The sequence below is a fragment of the Micropterus dolomieu genome, linkage group LG12 (assembly GCF_021292245.1).
Source record: "Micropterus dolomieu isolate WLL.071019.BEF.003 ecotype Adirondacks linkage group LG12, ASM2129224v1, whole genome shotgun sequence".
In the NCBI taxonomy this organism is placed as follows: domain Eukaryota; kingdom Metazoa; phylum Chordata; class Actinopteri; order Centrarchiformes; family Centrarchidae; genus Micropterus; species Micropterus dolomieu.
The window spans coordinates 19351881-19371121 of NC_060161.1; the positions used below are offsets into that span (position 1 = coordinate 19351881).

A 19241-nucleotide genomic window follows, 5' to 3' on the forward strand; every position below is an offset into this window, starting at 1 on the left:
CCATCTGAATGTCTCAACAGAAATCGAGACTCATCAGACCAGGCAACATTTTTCCAGTCTTCAACTGTCCAATTTTGGTGAGCTCTTGCAAATTGTAGCCTCTTTTTCCTATTTGTAGTGGAGATGAGTGGTACCCGGTGGGGTCTTCTGCTGTTGTAGCCCGTCCGCCTCAAGGTTGTGCGTGTTGTGGCTTCACAAATGCTTTGCTGCATACCTCGGTTGTAACGAGTGGTTATTTCAGTCAAAGTTGCTCTTCTATCAGCTTGAATCAGTCGGCCCATTCTCCTCTGACCTCTAGCATCAACAAGGCATTTTCGCCCACAGGACTGCCGCATACTGGATGTTTTTCCCTTTTCACACCATTCTTTGTAAACCCTAGAAATGGTTGTGCGTGAAAATCCTAGTAACTGAGCAGATTGTGAAATACTCAGACCGGCCCGTCTGGCACCAACAACCATGCCACGCTCAAAATTGCTTAAATCACCTTTCTTTCCCATTCTGACATTCAGTTTGGAGTACAGGAGATTGTCTTGACCAGGACCACACCCCTAAATGCATTGAAGCAACTGCCATGTGATTGGTTGATTAGATAATTGCATTAATGAGAAATTGAACAGGTGTTCCTAATAATCCTTTAGGTGAGTGTATATAACTGTATAAGCCACTGGATTCAGATTCACGTGTACACTGGGTTTGAGGAACAGAGGCTGCAGAGGCAGTGTATAAAAATCCAGGGACTTTCAGTTCTGTTCTTTGTACTGGTTCATTTATCTGAAATCTCCTTCTCCCCTTTGCCTCTAAGAAAATTACATCTACTGAATAAGTAATTGGTACTTGCAAATCAAATTGTCTGCTTTGCTTTGTCAATGTTATACATACTTGTCAGAAAACAAATTCAAGCAATTCAATCTGCTTAATTATTCATGCAAGGTCATTTTTTCGCCTCTGCTTTTTGGTACCACTGAGCTCACTGGTTCTGTGGTTCTGTCATAGGACTCAGAAGTAAAGACAACATTTCATAAATTATGCAGGAACCGTGAGAAAAGGATTATATTCAGGCAACAGCACTTTAAGGCCTGACAGGAAATTCCTGACTAAAAGTGCAATAATAGTTCTCCAAGAACATTAAATTTATTGTTTGTTCAGATGAAAGTAATTCTTGTGCCTCGGTGGGTTCACTGTGCAGCATTTGATGTCTAATGACCATAACTTGACCTTTTACTGTAACCTTGTCTCTTATTTACACATCATTAACACACAACAAAGACTCAAAAGGAAAACATACTGAGCGCTCACGGTTGTAAAGTAGTGAATGCAAAGTGCTCTTAATGTCAAATTAGTCAGCTATAGAAAAAGGGAAGCCCTTGGGCTTACTTCAGGCACACTAGCCCACACTGAGTCTCCCTCAGGGCGTGACTGGGAAGAGAAGTCAATCAGAGTGGAAAGTTGTGATTCCTTTTGTAGACAATTAGTGGCCAGGAGGCTGATATTACATCAGCATATCACACAATAAAAATACCACAAGTAGGCTGTGTGGAAGGAGAAAAAAAAAACCTGATGCACTGTGGAATTTAAAGCTGCGCTAGTAAATATTTGACATGATGTACAATGTTCGCCGTAATGAAACCACAGCAAATTATCACCTGACTCTACCCTTCAGCTGTGTTTTAGTGCCTTTCAGCTTAATGTTTTGGCTTTCAGTCTGGCAACAGCTTTCTGTTTGGGTTTAAGAGCGGTGAGCTCTCATCAGGCTCTTTTCCAGAGTAAAAGCTCTGATAAACTCACTGCACGCTACCCACCCAGCACCAAATGACTGACAACGCTTTCACTGTAGCAAAGCCGTGCCATCTGAAACAGAAAATACCAAATCTTATCACATTCATACAAAACAATCCTTAATAACGTTACGTAGTCAGCCTCAAACTGCAGCAAACATTAGCTACTACATCACGTGAAATGTCAGCCTGAGCACAATGCACTGAACTGAAGTAATGTCACTCCTTACATGTACCTAATTACAACACCACCTAACAATTTTTTACCTCTCCATCCATGTTGTCACAACACCATTCATTTTACTGTTCGGACACATTATTTCCCTCTTGACTGTCGATTTGCTAATTGTCCTTTCTTACAACATGATACTGTTATTCATGTCTCTCTTTTCCTCTCGTTTCAATCAATTCTCATTCTGTGCAGTGCACAGCAGTAAATTAGATTACAGAAGCACATGTCCTTCAGGTGGTGTCTGGCAGAGCAACAGAGAGCATAAAGGACACTTAAATTAGTAATTTGTAGGGTGTGTGTATATATATAGCCTACTTTTTATATACTGAATGTCAGACCAGACTCTGTATGGTACCGTACGTTAATAATAATTTTCAATCCCTGTGTCTCATGAACAAAGTAGTTTTCCGATTTGAAGCAGCTCACAAGGATGCGACGTCACAAGTGTGGAGTCTGGCTTGACTAAGTGTAGAACAACTGTCTCTTAACTTACGCACTGATGCTTGAACCTACAACCTCATGGCTTCTAAGTAAATGTTATGCTTCCACAAATAGCAGCTGATCGGTTTATCTGTCGGAAGAGATTTGTTGCAAATGGTCAAAGCCTGCAGGGTTTAGTAGCATTTCCAAACGGCAACCCAATAAACTCCAGCCGCTGACCTTTTTGCTCTGGTCATTGGGCCCTGGTCATTGGCCTTGTTCAGCCCAACTCAATTACGACCCCTAATGTCTGACACAAACACACAAAGAAGCTCTTAAAGTCAGTGCCCACAAGGCATTTCAAGAGGAAATGCCTTAATCTTGCCCCCACAGCTTTTATTCTCTTTGGGCTGCAGCTGTTCTGTCGCTTTCATGTTGTCTTCATTTGTGTTTTTCCTTCACTTTCAAATGTGCTAATGTTGATAATAGTCTGTTTTAATTTGCTAATTACATTCTAGTTGAATAGAACTCCAAGATTCCAGGCGTTCAGTGTGGTTTAAGGACAGCGAGGGATAAAAACATCATTATCTCCACACGAACTCACTGCTGAATACCTACGAGACTGCAAATACACACTCGCACACAGACACTAAACCGTACATCAGTGACGGTACATTAGCTCTCTTAATACGTTCATTGACACAACCTGATGAATTTTTTTGTTCTTGCTGATTATTGAGTGTTCAGAGATGCTTTTCAGATCAGTGGAAACCCCCTCTTTTTTTTACTGACTACCTCAACAATATGAATGGGTGAGTTTGCCTAAAAATTAATGGGTCTTGATTAAGATTCGGTTCGTTTCAGTTTCTACCTAAGCTAAAGACAACTAGCTACCCCTCCTTTTGACTACGCATGAAATGATTGAAAAGGAGCTAGTAAAAGTATTTAGGAAGATTTTCTGGGGGCTAAATGATCTGTATTGGTCCTGATACCACAACAGTATAAAGGGTTTTTGGATGTAATCATCCAGCCAACAAATTCCATCTCTGATTTCTCATTATCTGTTAAACTTGCTCCAGGCTGCGCTCCTAATCTGTAGTTATGATTCACTCATTTACAGCTTTGGGAGACATGATCACAGTGCCAAATATTGATCACGCCATCTCAGCTAAAGCAAGTAAGACATTTGAGCTTTTAAAATCCACCGTATCACAGCAGGAGCCACGTGACAGCTGCTCCATTGACTGTGTATCAAAAATGTGGGAATATTTTAGTGGCAACAGCTCAGTTTCTGATTTCCTTCTTTCTCTGTGACACATCGGGTGAGCTGTATGGCTGCAGCAACACTTGTTTGGGTATGAGTTACGTAATGCAGCCAAATGGGGACCCTTCCTTATCTGTTAGCAGTTAACAACAATGAATGTTCTGCCAAACACAAACGCTTAAGCTTGATAATTTGATGCTCATCTGTTGAGCTGTTACTGAGAGGAGAAAAACAACAAAAACTGTCAACTGGCTCAGAGGACAAATACACCAACAACAATCCACTTAGGGACATCATTACCTCGGCACTAAAGCACATCTTTACTTCCTTTTTTTCCACCATTGTCTTGTCTATACCTATCTATCTATTGATTTCCATTAGTCCTTTGTTCACATAAATGGAAGTGTTGGTGGCTAAACATGATGATCCTGCTACCTAACTGCTGTCAGAGGATGGTGGATGTACAGAGCATTTTACTCTAAAACAGTTCTTAACCAGTTTCTATACTTTACCACTACCTTGTCTCGCCTAACCTTAGTTAAACCTCGCCTTGCTGTTTCTTTCAGTGTTTGTGTTTTGTAGGATGACAGAAATATAGAAGACAAGTTGCTATAAAATGAAGAACAATTATCGCAGCAAGGGCTGTGTGAGACAGCATGACTCGGCTCAGCATGATACAAATGATCCTTTAAATGACTCGCTGATTTTTGGGCAAACCCTTTTTTTTCCCAAAAGCGACGTGAGGTGGAGCCTGTATCCAAATGGTAACATTTAATTCCTTCTTCCTCTTTTCAGTCCCGTGGCTTTGCTTTATGTGGTGATTGCCTCTTTCTCTTGCTTCCCCTCGTTAGAATAAACATCATAGTTTCAAAAGCATTTCAGGATGTTTTGACACTGGAATGAGCACACAGTCCACGCTAAAGAAAACCAAGCTTTTAAATAGTAAGCTAAAGATTGCACCGTGGGGCATCTTATACCTCGGACAACAACTCGCAATACACAGTTGTTTGATGATGTTAATTTCCACAGCCTCTTACTTTTTGGGAGCATACAAGTAAATAAAATCATGTAGGAAATGCATGGTCCAAAGCTTGATGACTATTTAAGCAAATGCAACTTTCCACTCTACAACTTATTCTTCTAATTCCTACTTCCTACTTTGTAAACTGCATATGTGTTCCTTTGTAGTTTATTGTCCTGACATCACCCGGATATAAATACATTATGACAGACTATTGTGCTTTGTGTCACATTCAGCATTTATTTTGTGTTTTTTAAAAATAAAATTAATATTTCACTTACATGAAATGTGGCAATGATCTTGTGATTACATGATAATTATCCCAAAGTAATTTTCTTCCTTTTGTGGCATGAAATCCCATTTATCACATTGGAAGTGACACTTGGCGCCCCGAGACGCAGTTAATGCACATGATGCATTTTGTGCTACAAAATGGGACATGTGGCACTTAGCGCCCCTGACATCCTGAAATGAGGAGGCCTGGAGAGTCTTATCCTTGTCATCATCCATAGATGTGATGAGGTGAAACAGGAGTGGGACCCGAGCAGCAGCCTTGGTGTGTTGTTGGATTATGCCTGACACATACTGATGAATATGACTTGCTCAGGAAAACACGCTATTATCTGTCTGGTTGGTTGAATAGTTATGCCTACATAGTATTGGTATTATATGCTTTCTTCTCTGCTATGAGAGGGCTCCATAGCAGTATATAAGCTTTCTCTTTGTATGGCTGATTATTACCTGGTTTCCTTACAGTGTTACCAAAGATAGTTATTTCAATAATGCTACTTTACAGTGCAGAAGCTGATTGGGCTAAAAGGTGTACTGAAGGGGATCCCAGCTGATCTGTGTGGACTCAAATGAAACACTCAGGACACACACACGATTTGACATTTTGGAGATGAGTCACAAGGTTTCAGTGGTTTAGGTTGTGAAAATAGATAACCATTGCTCAGCAAGATGTTGGTGATGTTGCATAGTCAGCGGTGACTCGACTCTTGTGCAGAAACTGTAATGCTCTTGTACAAATCTGACACTGTTACAGTGACACTTCTAATCCAAGAGGGAAGCTTTAATGTGCGGAGCTTCTTTTTTGCATTACTGTCTGTCCAAAAAGCGAAACAGCCTCATTTACCTAATTTGGTAGCTCTGCTCTCCATCCAGTTAGACTTTGCAACGCTCAACTGGCTGTGGATCATTGACTCAGGTGTCCTTTTGATGGCACGTGCAATGCTGTACTTTTCCTTGCAACGTCCTTGTCATGTACAACTACAGTTTTTCAAGATGTGTGGGGTTAATCTTCTTAAACGTCTGTAGTTAATATATTAGCTAGACATTTTGGCAAATACATGGTACTTATTTGCCAGAAGGGGGATGAGAGAGAAGGGAAGATTGATACCAAGGGTAAGAAGCTAAAGCACGCAGTTGGTTAGCTTAGCTTAGCATAAATATTCAAATTAGATGGGAAATGACTAGCCTTGCTCTGTCTATGGGCAAAAAACAAACTCTAAAGCTCACTAATTAATCATGGTTTTGGTTGTTTTATGTAGAGTCTTTCCTCATATGTCTGTATTTTCCCACCTGTGTGATTGTCTGCCCCGGCCTGATTAGTTTCAACTGTGTCTAGTTATCCTCTCCTCACTTGTGTATTTAGTCTATGTTCTCCCCTTGTCTGTTGCTATTCGTCTTTGTACCTAGCAGTCCAGCCATTTCCCCAGTGTTCTCTAATAGGTAATGGCGCACTTTGTTAATGCATCTGTGTTGTCTTTTTTTTTTGAGGAGGCGCCAAATAACAGAAATAGAACAAAAGTCGTACTGAAGCAATGCCCAGACTGACAAAATGGCTCAACCTTAAATACTCAATAGCATTCTTTTTATTTTTATAACTGCAGTAATACACACAAAAAAATAATACAGAAAAATCTTTTAATGTCAAGGAAAAGCTGTTCAATTCTCAAACGAGCACACAGACAACTTAGTGTATAGTAAGCGAAGTTCTTAAGTTCTTATGTCTGGTGTTTTGTATTCATTTTTTGTGTATCACTGCAGTTGAATATTCAAGGTTAAGCCATTTAGTCAGTCTGGGCATTGCTTCAGTGCAACTTCTCTTCAATTTTTTGCCCCCTCTAAAAAAGACAATGCATTAAGAAAGTGTGCCATTACCTATCAAAGTTGGATCAATGTTTAACAATTTTTTCATAATTGCCTTTTTTGTCTTTTGTGGCCTGCAAGCTCAGTGCTGCTTATATTTAAATGTAACTCATTTAAACTGCAGTGTAGTACAAGCCACTTTGATCGCTTGTCTTTTCTCAATTTTCTCTTCACTTGCACACAAGAAAGGATGAGTGGGAGTTGTCACAGCGTGCCACCTCAAACAAACAGATTTGAATGATGGACCTACGCAGGGACTTGACACCTTGCAGTTTTTAATGAACGCTCTCATGGATAATTGGAACAAATAAATTTTGATGCAGGGTTTCACAAAGGGATTTTGACATGGCATGTTGATAAAGAGAATGGGTGTTCAATTACAGTAGGCATATTGATGTGGTGTGATAGTAAAAGAGAAGACAGAAACCACAGTCACTGTCCACATTGATTAGCTTTCACTGCAGACTCAGAACAGTTATACAATGAGAGATATTGTAAATGTGTCCTATAAAATAAAACTGTAATAGTGTCTATAGGCACCCGTATCGATGGTTATGTCATAGTGGATCCACATCTACAATGGCAGCATTGCGAAACTTACAAATTACGATACATGTAGGATGCAATGACATATTACATGTTAGAATATATCATACTGTTTGCTTTTTTCCAGAGAGTTAGTTGAGAAGACACGCAGTAAGTATTCCTTGTTGAACAGTTAATCCATCCAACCAGTACTTCTGTGCAGCGGTCTACGTTTTTGCTTGCTGGGCTATACATACTGTGAACATTGTAATGTTTTGAAAGCCACTGTTGAGTATCCCTATAATAGCTGAAGTTACTTTATAATTTATGTATTACTGTTCTACTACAGATAATTTCCCCTTAAATTCTTGAATATGTGGAGTGTCCAGCAAAAGACTGTCCAAACTAATCTGTTAATAAAAAAAAGCTCCAACACATTGTTATATTAGTAAGACGACAACAAACATGATTTTTAAATAATTTCATAGGAAACTGGAACTATTTGACATTAACAAATAAGAAAAACTAATTACAATGTCAAATACACGAATGGTGATCTCTATAGCCAGTGGTGGTTTGCTACCTGCTTAGCTCGCTAGTGCCAGTGCTAGCTTGGCTGCTTCCATCGGCCACATGACTAAGGCTGCCAACCTCCTGAATCTGACATAACTGTACAGAATTAAAAATAATTTTAGCGCTCTGGTAGTGCTATGTTCTTACATGAGTGTTATGTTCTGTTAATCAGCCTTTCTGAGGCCTTTCAAGATTGAAACGATGAATTTTATTTTATGGAGAAAAAAAAAAAGAGAATTAGTCGCTTCATCCTGGCGCCGGGTTATTGCATAATGCATTACCCTTCAGTAGTAGACTTACGTAAAGATATAACATAAAAATGCCTTATAAATACTTGGTTGTGAGAAGAAGTCCTATCCATACCGCTGTACTCACGACCAATAAGAAGTGAATTCTGTGTTTGGTTAGTGGAACATAACATGAGGGATAACAGAACAGGAGGGTTTCCTTATATCTCATACAAATCGCCCTGTATAAATAGTTTAACCTGTAATATTTCTGTTGGTGTGAGTGGTATCAATCTTTTCAATCTAACTCTTAGAAAGAAAACAAGTAAGCGTATTTATTAAAATGTTGAATGTCCTTTCTATTTTCAGTTTGTAAAACACTCTCCGGGGAAATACCCTGAGCTATGAAAAGCGCCTCGTCAAGGGAAAAAAAACTACACAGAGAGCAACGGAAAGGCAAAGTCATTAAAAAGCAATTAACCAGACTTAGGAGTGTAATTTAGACACCAGGCTTCAGGACTATAGGAGTCACAAATAACAATACTAGCTCCAAGGTGTGTGTATATGAATCAATGTGTATGAGGGTGAAAAATACAGTAAAAGCGATAATTATGTTGCTGTGTGTGCCAAGTGCTGATACAGAGACCACCCTATTATAATTGCAAAGTTTGGTGGCTGTTTTCCAGCCTACTCATAAAATGGGAAATCAGATAACAGCAGCCTTCCTGGCTGTCCTGATAGAGGCTTGATAATGGATTGAAGAGGGGGACAGAATCGATACGGTTGTCCCCTCTCTGGGCCAGGACACCATCACTGCAGCACAGACTGTACTGTAATCTGCAAGGGATGACCCGGCTTGTACAGGCCCCTCAGTAACCTTAATGCTGACGGATTCAAGCAGTCTGTCAGCAGCAATCAGGAGCGATTTGCAAAACTTGGTGGTAATTTTTTTTTCATTTCTGCAGAATGTTGAGATCAGAGATGTATCAGTGATCTGTCGTACTTTGTAACTGTTAGGGTGTTGTGGTGGTTGAGCAGGTGGGACCCAAATGCAGGACACACGACTGGCAGGTATAGTTCAAAGATTTATTAACCAAAGGCGAGTGCACTTACCAACAGTGGCTGATTCCAAAAGAATCCACAATGGCAAGGGGAGAACACAAATCCAAATACAGGTTGACAAGGTTTCAGGCAGATATCCAGACAGCGCTTCTCCTCACGACAAGAACACTGTATACCACATACAATGACCTGACGAAAACAAGACAGAAACACCAGGTACACACGGACTAACGAGCAGGGCGGGAGCAACACAGGTGACAGGGATCAGGGTCAACGAGGCAGAGAGAGAGAGAGAGAGAGAGAGAGAGAGCGCACGCAAGGGAAAACAGAGAGAACACTAGACATGCAGACATGGGGCAGAGTGAATAACCAACAAGACAGAAACACACGTTACAAAGAACCAGAACCTAAACGAGAACACAGAACTAGAACACAGAGTACAGGGGAGAACAAACCACAACAATGCAAACAAGAACCAGGAGTGAATACCAAAACATGAACTAAGGACATGGAACTAAACCCAGATTCCCAAACAAGACACACAGACAGGATCATGACAGTACCCCTCCCCCAATGGACGTCCCCTGACGTCCCAAAACACCACCCAACATAACAAAGAAAAAGTCCAAGACCCAACCAAGGTGGGCGGAGGGAGGACAGGAGGAGGGCCAAAAACCAAAACAAAAACAAGAGTCTTTTGGGCCAGATTCAGGCGGGGCAAGGCAGTTCAGAAGGCCAACCGAGGCAGCCAGGGTTAGGGCACAGTCCGGGAGGCCGTCCCGGAGGACGACCGAACAGAGCTGGTGGGCAACAGAGTTCTGGAGGCCGTCCCGGAGGACAACCCAACAGGCTGGGCAGAACAGGGGGGCCAGACTGGGGAGCCTCAGGCGGGCGGACTGAGCAGCTGGGCTGAGGTCCTCGGACTGAGCAGCTAGGTTGATGACCACCGGCGAGACAGCTGGGCTGATGACTATGGACCGGACATGAGGAGCTGGAGTCGGTCTGACCACCGACTGGACAGCTGGGCTGGGAACCATGGACCGGACACGAGGGGCTGGAGTTGATCTGGCTACCGACTGGACAGCTGGGCTGGGGACCATGTACCGGACTCGAGGAGCTGGGGTCGGTCTGACCACCGACTGGACAGCTGGGCTGGGGACCATGTACCGGACTCGAGGAGCTGGGGTCGGTCTGACCACCGACTGGACAGCTGGGCTGGGGACCATGGACCGGACACGAGGAGCTGGAGTCGGTCTGACCTCCGGGATTTGCGGCTTGACGCAAACTGCCAGATTGTCCATAGTTCGGCCAAAACGTCCAAAAAACTCTCCCTCTCCAATTTTGCTTCTGCTGTGTCCATTACTGGTCGGGTCATTCTGTTAGGGTGTTGTGGTGGTTGAGCAGGTGGGACCCAAATGCAGGACACACGAATGGCAGGTATAGATCAAAGATTTATTAACCAAAGGCGAGCGCACTTACTATCAGTGGCAATTGGAAGTCCTTGAATAGGTTTGTTAGACATTTTGTACAAGTCCTGATAGATTGTTTCACCTCAGTGTCTAATGAAAGCAGAGTTCTGTTTAAGAGGCAATTTTACTGGATTATTAGCCCATTAAGGAAGGTTAATATTTGAAATGGTGTTAATTTTTTATTTAGCTAATTACTGAATTAATGTGCGTCTAATCAAATTAGAGTCAGGAGTTTTTTCTTAATTTCCCTTGCCTTATCTGAACTCTACTTTGCCAGTACAGAAAAAACACGACATTTATTAAATAGTCATTCCTTTGTATCACAACTCAAGGTGAACATTCATGGAGGCCAAGTTCAGAGTCTGACTGAATGAGGTGCAACCATGGAAATTAACAATACAGAGAACGTCAAATAGATACACAACCATAAGACGAGAAGCTATATTCACCAGTTACCAACTATGGTTTTCAGGGTGAATTAATGTTGGCAAAAAGTCAGCTTCTTGAGATCTGTTCAACCAGTCTTATACATAAAGGACAAAATAGGTTCCAAAACAATCCATACCACATGATAATAACCAAAACTATTAATATTTTCTGATCTGAGTATTTATTATTAACATGGCCACAAGAGGTCACTTGTCAGGAAAACTTAAAAATAAGTAATTTTGAGTGTTTGAATTACCAGGGCTGTTTTTTCTCCGGTGAGGAAAGAATTTAATTTGCTGCAAGGGAAACCAGGAGCTGGCAGCAGGTTGAGCTGGCCATTAATTTGTACACATTGGCCAGATTTATATCTGTGGTCAGAATCAGGAACTTGGCTAATATTCAACAATGCTCTAAGTTTTGTCAAAGTGGGGGAAGTTCAGATGTCACATCTGAGATAAAAAAAAAAAAGATCAGTTTTTAACATTGTTAACACATTTGGAAAAGGCATCAAACAGTGATTATAAAAATAAAACTATTAAATTCACCCCTTGAAGAAATTAGTAGTACTTGAGCGCTTGGAGATTCCAAGATCCAATATGTGTGCAGGTTGCAAATTATGTGCCTTTGCTTGTCCTTTGTTCAGCAGGCATGGCAGCTCCATGGCAGTTTGGAGGGGGCTGGCGGAGACAGGCGCAGATGCAAGTGTGACCTTTGACCCTCTTTTAACCCAACCCATCTCTCAAGAGTCCTTGAGGCAAACATAAAAAGCAACAGAGTCAAGATGAGGGACATCAGGGAAAATACAGAATATGCTATGGCTTGGACTGATTTGGTTATGCTTTCCGATTATTGATGCTCATGTGAGCAAAAAAGCTGAAGATTGTTTGGATTCAGATTTTTGTGCTGTTAGACAAGGATTAGTTTTTTGGTGGCATTTGTGTAGTTTTTCTGGGATGCGCATTGAAACATGTTTTTATATCCAAACAAGCAATGCACATATTCAAAACGTCCAGTTTTTAAGAATAAACTGCACACAATGAGATCAATGTTTCATTATCAAGAGACACTCTAGGACTGCCACATTGGTAAGCTTACGGCAGAAAGTGTTATAGAAGAAGTTAAAAGTTTTGGAAACTATTGTTGCTACCTGTAAACACATCAGCCAGAAAGTTTGGAGGTTTTTAATCTTTAGCAAAAGATAGAGGGGACTCCAGCCAAAGCCACCAAAGAGCAGATGGACACTTGTACCTTCTTCAAGAGAGCAGGAAAAGCTCTTGACTGTTGATCCTCTGGCTTAGTGGTGTGACTTATATTTGCTCAGACATGGTTTAGCACTTAAGTCTAACTGCTGTTTGTACCAGGGAGGGATTAGAGAATTGTGAAGGGAAAAAAACACATGAACCTCAATCTAGGGTGAAGAAGCTTGTAAGAACACAATTTTTAATAATATTTATGGTTGTCATTTCTTCAGCACTGAATTAAACAAATTTACATTCTTTAATTACCTCTCTAATATTAGTAATGTAGCTATATTAGTTTTCCTTGTTGGTGGCGAAGTTCCCCACTCCTGCACTAGATTCAAATCACTTTCACAGGCACGAGTAATTCACAGGAAACGAGGCAGCATGTAACTGAGCATTACTCTTTTTAGTTTTATGTCACTGACATCACCCTCACTGTTTACTGTTACTGTATTCTGTGTCTGATGATTCAGCAAAAATGTGTGCAAGACAACACAACACTCATGTTGGGTCCGTTTTTCTGGACCATTTCTGTAAATTTCCGAAACAGGCGATCGGACATTGACACCCACTTAACGCAGCGATTGGCCAGCTGTGCAGAGGGGAGAGTGTAAGCAGGGTTTTTCCAAACATTCCCACATGCCTCTGTAGTGACCTGGAACTCATTGTTGAAATGTTCACAATCGTTTATACATATGTAACTTAATGGATTTATTTATTTATTTTTTTTAAATTCAGCGATATCCTGGTCTGATATATTTTATGTTTATACCGCAGAGGTGGGACCAAGTCATTGTTTTACAAGTCACAAGTTAAGTCTCACTCTCAATCATAAGTCGTGTCCAAAAATTAGAGTTTTGAAATAATGAAAAAATGCAAAGGTTCACACAACAAATGTCATATCATTTCATGGATTAAATAAAGTTTTGATGCACTGCACACAGTTTTTATTTATTATCATAATTTATATTACAGTCATGTGACTTGAGTCAACACCTCTGTCATACCGTGACATCTTACAGGGTTAGGCTACTGTAACTTTTTATAGACAGGGCCCTACAAAACACAAATGAGTCAGAACACTGATCTCAAGTCACAGTGCAACAGTGTGATGGACAGATGTGACATCTCCAACAGTTCTGTTTCTGCACAAACCAAATCCTTTTAGAGAGGTAAATATTGGTTATATAAGGGTTAAACAATATCAGGTTGCGTCGTACAAACTATTTTCTAACTCGCAGGTGTCTCCATATCAACCAGGATTGAAATATAGGAAGGAACTCATTTATCTTCTTCACATGAGCAGAAACAGCTCAAAGTGCACATGGTTTCTGAGACTAATAAGTAGCGAGAAATTAAGTAAATTATTTACTTGCGTTTTAATTTGCAACCTCGTCTTGCAATTACAGCTCCTCCTCCACACTACCTGGCTGCACTTGAACCAACTCGCATGGCATGCATGGGAAATATGATCAAATGCATGAGAATCCCATTTCTCCCAAAAGAGTAAATATCTGTTGGGGAGCTGGGGCAGTGAAGTGAGACCAATATCTCTTTTTGGAAGTGTGGAGAGGCAGAGGAGACGGCCCGTGATCCCACAGCAATTCATCTTGTCTAAAAATCTTAAGCAAACCCTTGATTTGTTGGAATGGTGAGTCTAAGCCAATTACCACGTTTTCATGTACTGAGCACTGAGTATCTATGTAATTTGGAAAGATTTCAATTGAGGGACATTTTCTGAAAAATGGCAACACATTGGCAGAGGTTGCTGTATGTTCAGTAGTAATTATGAATTTGATTTGCAGCAATTTTCCTCTAGTGCTCCTTTCACAACGATAGAAACATTAGCTGACATTTCAGGGAGTCAACAGCTACCTTCTTTTCTGAGCCTGGCCTTTCCATGGCTTGACATTTATCCCGCACTTGATTGGTTGAAGGAGAGGAAGTACTCTAACCTCTTATGCACTCCCTACCTATCTCTTGTTCTCCTTGTCACTTTCAATTAAGGACTCTGCCCTTAGGGCTGCCTAGAAATTGCTCTAAGGCTTTAAAGCATCTTGCATGGCCTCACAAAGGGCACACATTTAGAATTCGCATGTGAAAAGAGTTTCAAACTTTTCAGGCCCATCACTGTGGTGTTTGATTTTAATAAAATTCATGGAAGATGAAATGCATTCATAACAGGCCTAATCAACTGATAATCAACCAAGTGTGTCCCTCTTATCATGTGGAATAAATTTGTTATGAAGGGGTTTTCTGGACAAGATGGGTTTAGAAAAAAAAGAGCCTATTTTGCACATCTTACAATGAAACCCTTGAAAGTCAGGAGCCTTTCCTCTAGTATCACCATGAAGTCAGTGTTTTTACTTACAATGAAACGTGTCAACATCTACCAGACAGATGTCCTAATAAAATTGATGATTTATTCATATACCTTTCATACCCCCATCATCAGGTCAAATCTTTAATTTGTCCTATATTGATTTATGACCAACTACTTGCTAAACTAATGACAGTCCCATTAGCCTCAGCTGTACTTTGTCCATCCATCCATCGTCAACCGCTTATCCTGCGTACAGGGTCGTGGGGGGCTGGAGCCAATCCCAGCTGACATTGGGCGAAAGGCGGGATACACCCTGGACTGGTCGCCAATCCATCGCAGGGCCGGCGTCCTTTGTGTTCAGTACTAATTAGTGAACGTTAGCATACTAACACGCTAAACTAAGATGGTATACCTGTTAAACATCTGATTAACGTTATTAGTATTCTCATTATGAGCATGGTAGCATGGTGACATTAGCATTTAGCTCAAAGTGAGAGTGGCTGTAGACTTTATTGAATTATAAATCATGTAGCGCAAATTAGTTTTGTTGATACAGTGAACAGACCAATCGAAGCCCATTTAAATCCAGGTATTTTGAATTGTTGTGTATTTTGTATTTTTCTCCCGCTATCCTTCCTTTGTTGGGTTTGGCTTAAGGGTTGGAAAGACACAATACTACGTTCATGATGTTTTTTAAAATTATCTAAGAAGTACTTGAAACCAACTAATTAGTTCTATTTAGTACATGAATACTGACTTGAGTACTTTAGATCTTTACATCTCTTAATTAGAGATGCAGAGCAAGACATTTTAAAACCACACTGTCAAACAGTTGTTAGTTCAGTACAAAGGGCAGAATGTGGTGCTTTCTCATCCTTTAATGTGATGACTAATAAATATGATTCATGAGGGGTCTCGATGGCTCTAATCATAAATTTATTTGCCTCTTGGAATCAATTAAGAGACCTTTAATTCCAATATACACTTGTGAATTTTCAGAAATGCAACAGCAATCCTCTAGTTTCTGTTGCTGCAAAGGAGCTACGTAACTAATGCAGGCGCCAGGCAACCGAGTGAAAGATCTATTAACCTTCACTTTCTGTGTGTTTTATTATTATTAGAATGACTGATTGTTGCAAGTGGAATTCAATTTGAGGAGCGACTCTAGTTGCCTTTCAGGAATGGTTATGGTAAGCATGTCCGCCTGCACATGTGCTTTTTCTCTGCCTGCTGAAATGATTCTAGAAAGCAGCTTATTTGCAAGTGAGTAGATAGAGTTGTTGTGGATACATCGGAGGGATGGCAGTGATTCATTATTTAATGTTCACGCAGTGTCAGGCATTATTTGCACAGATGTTCAGATGATCAACTGATTGAGCCGCTCACAGCTCAATGAACCGATAAGTGCCGCTACAAGCAGCCAGCCTTGTTTGCATTACCCTCTGTTCCTGCCCACAGTGAAAGAAAAATGTCAGGGTATGACACTGACCACTGCCCCCCTCGCCCACACCTCAATTATTTTATGGAAAACTTAATCCTGTCCAAATAATGAGTAACTCAGTCTTTGAAGGGAGACACGAATTAAGAGTGTAATTACATTTGATGCTTTAAAGACATAATTCTTATAAAGTATGTTGCTTGAGGATTACAGCGGTGTTGTAATGTGTGTGTAAGTAACACTTAAAAAAAACTCATTGACTTTTCTTCAAGCCTCTTTGGTTTGAATTATAAATGCATTTTCTAAGAAGACATGTCCTTTATGGATATGATATCAGGTATGATCAGGAGACAATAAAAGCTACCTTGAAAGTTGATGTTTGATAATTTCAGAAAGAAGGTTAATGACTTTTTTATCAAAGTCTGTTTTTCCCCCCGATACAGAGTGACTTTTAAACTGCTGATAAAATTCATCCTCTGAAGTGTGTAGCAGAGCATTTCAAGCCAGCACAGTCAGCCCATTATCATGGACAAGTGCATTAATATTAATATGGATCCGTTATCTGTGGGATGAGGGACTCTGGGATGGCTCAGTGTGCTGTAAGTGTATGTGTGTCTTCGTCCTTATAATGGATCTGCAGAGCCAAAATCAATTAAAAGAGCTGTAATGACACATGAAGGAATGTAAGATTGTCATATAAACACTGCATTTCTATTTCCTTCACTCTGTTGGCAATATTCCAAGACACAAACCAAAAAATGTGTTAAAAAATGTTATACATGCACTAATAGCAGAAACAATAACTAAATCTAAGTTATTAATGTAGGGTATCCTAAAATTGTTACATAACCTGCTATATCGTCTATTTTACTGTAAATGAATCCATAATTTACAAAATGAACATCATGCTGTATTGAAGAAGACTCAAAACTAGCAACTGAGACCATAAACTCATTAGTAAAGTGTTGACTGAGGTAATAAATCAAGTGAGAAGTAGGGTCATTTCTACACAATCATAGAGTTCTTGCGTCGCCCCCTGCTGGCTATTAGAAAGAATGCAGGCTTCACTTTTCAGACCCAGAGGTTCCTGCCTGGGGGAAGCTAGCTAACTAAACTAAGCTAATGTTAGCTCCACGAGTTGGTTAAAAACGGCATTTCCCGATGACATTTTAACATTTCCAGCTTACCAATTTAAGGACCCTGTAAAAGAGATTAAATAATCATCTGACAGCTCTCTAGATAAAAGAATAAGATTAGGTTAGGGTTAGGTCCCAGTAGGCCTAGTGATGGGAAAAGTCACTCTTTTGAAAGACTCGAGTCACCAAATCTCGTTCATTAAAATGAACTAATCTTTTTTTGTGTCATTTCGTTCATTTTAACTAGGCTGGTTATTGCAGCGCTGCAGCCCTCTAGTGGGCGATTTTTAAAAAAACAGCGCAGTTCTCAAACACAGAAGGCTGCCTGGCTTGCTCTAATTGACAAAGTATAATGCACAAATTCGCCTCTTGATCTTTCTCTATCGTGGTTCTATAAAGCCCCATGGAGCCACAACCAAATTCAAACTATGTAAAAAACACAGAAATATTGTTGTCAATATTCGATTAAGCCACTACTCCGGCTAAATCTGTCCATTTTCACAATCTTTCCTGAGTATCCTACCAGACCAGCCAAATATATAATTATAATTACTATCACTATATCTCTGAAGTGCTCATTCATACAGTAAAGTGGAGCCAGAACAACACTCATCAGCTGTTGGCTGTAAACACTAGCAGGACTAAAGTTACGGTGCGGCTGTGTTAAAACTATAACTTAGCACAACATCACTGCGCTGTAATAACGTTATGCTTTATTAAATGTCACAAAATTATCAAAATAGATATTAGATATATGTCAGTCCAGTGACTGTTACCTGACAACAGACTTGCCTCTCATTCCCCGGTGCTGGCTGTAAGTCAACCTGCTGAGTGATGAGTGGTGAACGCGTGAACAATTAGTTCATTCCTGCTCCACAATCACAGATTTCTGCATGCATGACTTTAAAATAGTCCCACTGGGTTTTACATCTATTTCATTCAATGCCTGCCAAATACAGACTACATCACTCATACTCATTAATTGCTGTCCCGTCAGTCACAGTGAATTAATGGGCAGACACAGTCAGCTATGATTGATTATAAAGTTTAGGGTTTAATGACAAATAGGAAATCTTTCAGGATACAAACATTTTTCATTGCATAAATAAGTGTTTTATCAGGTTAAATAAATGTGATACTTTAACATATTTCAAAGGTAACATAACTGCATCCTGTAGGCTATTGTTACTGTGGTGCATGTAATTGGGAGATATAGATCACAAGTAGAAATCTTAGTATTGAGGTATATTTCTCAGGTTTATGATGTACATTTTCAAATGTTTCGACTCTTAATTGATTTGGCCATTCTGAGGCAAAATGACAAGCTTTAAACAAAACACTGACATATCTCCATGTAAAGTTGTTATTGCAAATGTGTTACCCAACAGTTGCCTATTTACATATTCAGCAGACACAGAGCAACATGAAGGTCCAATATTCCCTCTCCTTTTAGCTGTTTTGGTCTCAACCACCTCTTGAGAAAATCTCTAGCTCTCAAGCTGCAAAAATGTTCCACAATATTTTTCCAGCTAGTTGCTTACTGGCAATTAGTGTCGAGCAGATAGTGTACACAAAGAAAAACAGCTACCAAACAGTAAAGTAATGGGCCATAAAAAAACAATCAGCTGAAAGAATCCTAAACGCATCTCAGAGCTGAGGGTGACATCACACTCAGGTAATAATTATCTGTGGGTTTGTCCCTGTAAGCAACCCCTTTCACATTTCACAAAGTCATTTGATCCATTATTCCACATCAACATTGATTAGTGCAGCTTATAAAGTTTTAAAGGTTTGTTTATGGTGTTAATGGGTTGTAAAAACTCATACTACGTACATCAAAGAAAAAACTTGTCTATTTCTTTGCACAGAAGCAAAATTCTCTCATCTCACTGGCAGTCTTATTTAGGTTTTTGGTAAAATGGATTTTATGTCTCAATAATAAGTGAAATTACCCT

At 40.1% G+C, this 19241-nt stretch overlaps 1 long non-coding RNA gene across 2 annotated transcripts in view; it reads right to left on the reverse strand.

Annotated features, from left to right (window-relative positions):
* LOC123981078 overlaps nucleotides 1-9537 on the reverse strand; it is an 18332-nt gene extending 8795 nt beyond the window's left edge. For both annotated transcript variants that reach the window (XR_006827670.1, XR_006827669.1), the window contains exon 1: nucleotides 9302-9537. This is a non-coding gene — a long non-coding RNA (uncharacterized LOC123981078). The remainder of the gene's footprint in view (nucleotides 1-9301) is intronic.
* Nucleotides 9538-19241: the final 9704 nt, after the last annotated feature.